This window comes from Colias croceus, chromosome 18 (assembly GCF_905220415.1).
Source record: "Colias croceus chromosome 18, ilColCroc2.1".
Taxonomy (NCBI): Eukaryota; Metazoa; Arthropoda; class Insecta; order Lepidoptera; family Pieridae; genus Colias; species Colias croceus.
Window position 1 is genome coordinate 5,158,164 of NC_059554.1, and position 6,804 is coordinate 5,164,967.

General features: G+C 34.6%; 1 long non-coding RNA gene across 3 annotated transcripts; it reads left to right on the top strand.

Moving 5' to 3' along the window:
- The first annotated feature begins 1,364 nt into the window (after positions 1-1,364).
- On the top strand, positions 1,365-6,471 carry LOC123699757. Of its 3 annotated transcripts, none has more exons than XR_006752559.1 (4): positions 1,365-1,518; positions 2,002-3,136; positions 3,288-5,763; positions 5,890-6,471. It is a non-coding gene; the product is annotated as an uncharacterized LOC123699757 (long non-coding RNA). The 3 variants fall into 3 exon arrangements; XR_006752560.1 differs by having other exon boundaries at positions 3,288-4,169; positions 4,467-6,471; XR_006752558.1 differs by having other exon boundaries at positions 3,288-6,471.
- Positions 6,472-6,804: the final 333 nt, after the last annotated feature.

The following is a 6,804-nucleotide window of genomic DNA, read 5'->3' on the forward strand; positions in this document are numbered from 1 at the left end:
CTACACTACAATCTCTGCAATCAATACGGTCTACATTTTTCTGTTTTGTTATTTTATTGCGCATGTCTGATCATCATCCATAGAGGTCACCTCAATCCCCTCACCTCATACCACACCTCATACGTCGCAGGCCTCCCCTTCCCGCCCCCTTCCCATCGGTTCTTTCCAAAACCTTCACGACTATATTAAGTAATAATAATTGTATTTAATGCAAATTTATAATTATAAAAAAACATTTTATATCAATAAGTCAAGCTGAAATTTTGCGTTTTTGGTATTAAAATAAAAATAAGTTGTTCAACGTAATTTTTCTGGGTTGCCAGGTTAGAGGCTTTGCACAAATTTAAGCAATTTTATATTGTTGTTATTGTAATCGAACCAACTGTTGAAAACACAAGTTTATACCAATTTGGGGTTAGTAAACCATAGGTAAATATTTCGGTATTAGTTTAGCTTTATATATTATATTCGTACAAACACACGTACACTGCTCGTTTCATATTTAAAATCCTTTCTGACGTTCCTGAAAGACAAAGAAACAAACGAAAATAATGATTTATCATCACTTATTAGGTATTTACTTATTTTAATTAGAAACTACTTTTTATACATTTGGTGCATTATTCATATATCGTACATTTAATAAAACTGTTTTTCTAAACGCGCGCTAATCTTACTCGCATCGCATCAACTTCAGAGCGTAATAGAAATTTGGCAGGAACTGTTATAAAAGTATATAGTGTACATTTATAATTACCACAATTACCTAACACATTTTAATCATGAACACGCACGCACACAAATGCATGCACGCAGTACGCACTTAATCACATACACAACTCACTCATCTCTTTTAAGTATGTAGTTGTACCGTAAAATATATTATATAATATCTAAGTATACTAATATTATATAGGAAATTAAAATAGTGAATCAATTTGAATTAATTAATTTCCTCCGTTTTATCAGTTTTTATGGAAATTTTCGTTAAAAATAATTGTAGATATGATGCTTGATTTTGACAATTTTTATAGTAAACTAGCGGTCCGCCCCGGCTTCGCCCGTGGTACATATTCACGTTTTCTCTACATAAGAACTATCCTCGAATTTCAAGGAATATTATAAAAAAAGAATTAACGAAATCGGTTAAGCCGTTCTCAAGTTATGCGCTTACCAACACATTTTGGGATTCATTTTTATATTATAGATGCCAAAAAAGACCCTTCAATAAAAGTATATAATATTAATTGACTTATTAAAAATGAATAAAACGGGGAGTTTTAACAATAATAAAGGCAACCCTACAAACTGGTATTGAATCATGAATGCGTTGATCGCCGCCATTTTGGCCTCAACTGCGCAGTTCCGTTGCTCCAATGGCGTCAGGTATATAAAGCGATCATGACGTCATCCGCGCACAATATTGATTCTCGGCGTGGCGTAGTGCGGACGTTAGTGTAGTGCGGTGCAACCAAGTTCTACAAAATTCCATTGGGCGTTGTGCCTAATCGGATACAGGTGTGTAATATTCTCACACGCAATAATTCAACCTAAAATTTTAATATGGGATACAGTGCACAAGAAAAACGTATCGTTGACTTTTGTGAAAGTAAAACTGAATCCCTGTCTAACTGGGTGCGTAAATTTAAATCTAAATCATTAAACGCTAAAACAAAGAGAAAGCGTGACTTGCGAGTAATCGCCATTTTGAGTAACTCTTTAGTACGTGCTGAAAATGAGTTGCTTACGAAACAAAGAGAACGTGCTAGAAAGTGGGCTCAAATGCAAGCAGATCTCGGAATCACTAACAAAGAAGAGGAAGTCGCCAAGGAGCAACGGGAGAAAATAGATAATATATGGAAGAATGATCTCAGTGGCCTAGATAGTTTTTTTAAAGAATTAGACAATGTAAAACCTTTATCAAATCAAGTAGGGTGAAAATAGGTAATGTAGACTGTTTCTGTATCTGTGATATATGCAAGATGTTTTCTAAATTTACAGTCCCATTGCGTTTCGCGTGGGCCTGCATCCGATGGCCGCCATCTTGGTTGCCGCGGGGGCGTGCTCGGAGCTAACTACGATGTGGGTTTGTAAAAACGGTATCATGCATTTTAATTAGTTTTATTATGAATAGTATAACTTATTGTTGAATTGTTAGTAAATTATTTCAGTTCGCTATTTTAAATGGTCGATTGGAATTAAAAATTTTATTCATATTGAATAAGAAAATTGTAACTTATGTTTAAGTATGAAATAAATGAATTTTAAAAATATGCTCAGAATTTAATTTCAATCTCTCTCTTTGTATTTATGAAATTTCACCCAACATGTATTATTCCATGAGTCATCGCCGACCGCGCGGACAACATGGCGGTCGAGATCCTGGCGACTAGCTGCGTAGATTATAGAATGCCGAGTTGGAGTTGTGCATCTCTGCCTTTGCTGCCTTACGAGGCTGCGCAGAACAACCCTGCTTCACACGCTAATCGATCTGGTCCGGTACACAGCCCATATAGGTAAACGTTAGGTTGCGCAATAATATCCTACCTTGCATACCCTAATGTCCCGCAAAGGGCATTTTGTTTTGTTATATTTGGAAGCGCAGATACGAGTCCGTATGCTGGCGAAATCCGAGCTCGCAGTCGCAGCCAGCAACCGGTGATGCGTATAGCTTGGGAACGCTGACTATGAAATAAGTTAAGTTCCGCTGTATTTGTAAGATTTGAAAAATAGGGTGAGTTCCGATACTTATTTCTGACAGAATACTAGTGCAAGCCTGAATTTAACTTTTATCCTTTTGATTGGGCGTTTTGTGTTTCTTTGACCTTTAAATCCAAACAGGCATTTAGCATCTGCACATTACTACGAACTAAAACAACAGCGAGAAACTCCAAGGCATATCAAATAATTGTTCGCTAGCAGGACAATATACACGCCGTTATAATCAAAACAATCTGACATTACAAAGGACCAAGTTATCTTAGCAAGCAAAAATGGGCTGATGTATCTTTTCACATGCAATCAAATAAATACAAACCTATCATGAAACAAGACCACCTTTATAACTAAATAAGTAGTAAACAAATCGAAACCAAGTAAATTAAGTAAAGGGACGCCGAGAGACACTTAATCATTGGTAAGTTTAAATTTTTAAAGAAAATAGAAAACATTTCCAAGCTTAACATTAATTTCAAAAGCATCTGTATATAATGTGACAAAATAATAAAAATAAAGCAACCATGAAATGAATTGAACAGTATCTGATTTCATTTGTGTACAATTCACAGCTTGTCTTCTGGGCGTCGTGGTGATGCAAGATCATTGCAAAACACGTTATTATGAGCGCAATGTGGACCTTCAGGAAGAAGGAAACACTGCAGCTAAAATCGATGTCACCACGTCCCACTAAGCAGATGAGTTGATCTCTCGCAAACGTAGGCACTTTCATGGACACATAAATATAGTGAGATTTATTTAGAGATCAGAGATAAATGAAAACTTAGTACAACTACACAGTAAGATAGATGTAGGTAAGTGAAATAATTCCGAACTCGGAATCGTTTTACACTTCTTAAAAATAACACTGAATCGATTTATTTTTGATAAATATTTACTTGAGTACCTTGCATATTTCAAACTTACTCTTTTCAATATTTACTTTGTATTTATGCCGTAGACACGGCGGTAGGGTTTAACAGTATGCCAAAGTTTTATTTCAGGTTCACATGCATAACTACTATTAAAATAATTATGATGAATCATCACACTTCATTTATAAATAAATAAATTCATCAATCACCATCTTCAATCCAATGGAAATAGACTAAGCAATATTACTTCAGACTTATTAGGATAAAATATTAGTTGACCAAATTGAGAATTGAGACCTCAAAAATTATATAATAAAGGAAAATTTACATACCTAATCATTATCTACCTACACGACATAACGAAACCTATGCAATCAGTTGCCAGAGGAAATTTTATTTCATGTTGCTGTAAGTTGCCGTTTTAAGAAATTAAAACTGCTGTTGTAAAGTAAAACCTAATTGAATGTGGACACATTGGATGAGTTATGCAACTATGCGCTGCGAGAGCTTGGTTGAAAGTGTATTCCGTTGTGAACGATTGCACAAGTACCTATGTATGACGTAATAATCGAAGCCAAGGTATGATAGTATTAAAATAATTTCATAAGATTGTGTGATGCAATTGAATGTTTATACGTGCCAGCTGTAGTATATTTTCTGTTAGCTGAAAAATATGTACAAAATATGTTTTGGTTATAAACAGTTAATGCATGAACAGATAGGCGATATATTTTCTACTTGCTATTAGACAATTCTTTGAATTTTCTTTCGTAATAAAAGCTACATAAATTGTTTTAATTAAGCAATGATAATGACAGTTAACTGTCGATAACTTTAACGGCGAGAAATCGCCTTGTATGCACTGCCATTGTTTAGGCTGCTGATAATCCTGAACGTCCGGCATCCTTGGGTGCTTTGCTGGTTGAGTGAAGGTGGCAGGCTTATGGAAAAGTTCTGAGAGCACAGCAAAACGTAAATAGCAAGTGAAATGATCTATTATTGTACTCGAAGAACAAGTGGAACGGTGTGCGCTGAGTATGCACGTACGCTCGACGATTAGATCATCCCTTACAGATGACATTGGAGTGTAAACTTAGCTGTGCTTCATTTTTTTTGATCATGGTTTGTACTCGCTAAGATTAGCTGTGCATTTTGAGTCATAACATCTGCGTGCTTTCGACTAACATATTGAGTCGTCTTCTATGTACTTAGGTGCAACATTATTTTTAATCAAGTATGTAAACATTTTTATATCAAAAGTTAATAGATTACATATAATATGTATACTCATAATTTAGTATGTAGTGAGTGTAATTTTAATTTTTCTGGTTATTCTACTAGCTGTGTATTGTGCTCATTTTTAGGAAGGTTAGGATAATTGCAGTTTCTTACAGGCTTTTTAACCTGCAAGTAAAATTTACGACATCGTCAGAAATCGTCCTACTCATAAATAGATACCTACATATAATTTTTCAAAAATTGCACTTCTGGTATGTACAAATACAAATGTACAATGTTTGCCAACATGGTGGTAAACAGGGTGAACTAATTTAATAAAAAGCTATGAGAGGAGATATTTAAAGAAAAAGAAATTAAACATAAAAGGAAAATATAATCACACACAGCCTATGGTTATCAACATTTAAGATATCGATTTGGGGGAAGGACTTCTCTCTATAACATAGGTATCACGTAAGTAGAAACTAAACAAAACAATCGTCAAAATTGATTTTCGAAAATAATCGTCAAATTTGTCAGAAAATTTACTATAATGAAAATTCAAATTCCTAATGTAAACTCCTGCGTATCAAACCAAAATATATTGTTTAAATTTGAATTTTATTGTATTTTACATTATGTAGGTATGTATCGAGAATACAAGGAAATTTCTTTGTGCGAGTCTTAACTCGCACTTAACTATTTTTTTATACTAATCTAGGCGAAGTCTTGAATTAATTTCCTCTGCTGGACGTATTATTTGTCAAATAATAAACCCTACAAAAGCGCACCTACCTACCTACCGAGAATGCACCACAAATTTTAAAGCAATTACGCTAAATAGTACCTGGTACAAACATTTCTGAAGGACATACAGAATACATGCAAGTAAAAATTGTCATCTTTTTAAATGGGATCGACGAATCAATTGTTGGCCGTGTGACAGCATTTCCAAGTAAGTTCTATATCCAACTCTGCTATTCCAACCGCTAGTTTCTTTATAAGAGCTCTATCTTTATTCAGAATTTAAAATTACTGAGATTTTTTGGGATACTTTATGATACGGGGATCTTATTTTCAGGATTGGCCATTAAAACAAGTAGGTACCTACATATCTTATTCAGGCATAATATTGATATCATAATATGATTATTGAGAAAACGATAAACAACACACGAAATAAATAGGTACTAAAATAACTTAATTCTAGGAATGAAATCATGATATTTTATACTTATGTATAATTAACTACGTTTTGGGAGGAGTCTTGTAACTCTTGTTATGTGTATATGGTGGAAGGTAAAACTAAATGAACTAGGTACATAATCCATTTAGGCATTTTATACTTTTTAAATTGGTATACAATTTAACTACATATCGATATATACGTTGGAATGATTTTATATTGTCAATATCTTGAGAACATTTTTTTTTTTCGTGCGATCCGTTTCTTTAGGCTTATTCACAGAAAAGGTGTAGCAGTTAGCGTCGGCTTACAAAAACATTGATCTAATTCGAGGCTTCTTAAACACAACATGCACATGCACATCGGCTTGCGGTCATCGAGATCACAAACCAAGTGTGAAGCGGTGTCGTCATTTGATGTTTTAAATTACAAGTAAATCCAATTTGATGGTCTTATTATACTCATCATTTTCTCTATAACATAGTTACATGCATTGTATTTTTTCAATTATTCCTAGTCCTACCTATTTCAGAATTTTATACTTATTATGAGGAAGTTACATATAAACGTCGTGATGAAGTAAGGAGTCACGGTCTTGTCTAATATGGTTTTGGCTAGGTAGATAAATAATTCGTCATCACAGTACATAATGTAATACTGCCATCCAAGACTGGTTCCTGCTCCCTTGCTCGTTACTCTGCAGGTGGTGCGACATAACGTGCTCTACGCCTTTGCCTATTCAACTCTCCGCCGGTGGTGCGACAGCACCGCGCTCCACGCCGCTGTCTCCTGCGCTATTGCCCACTGCGC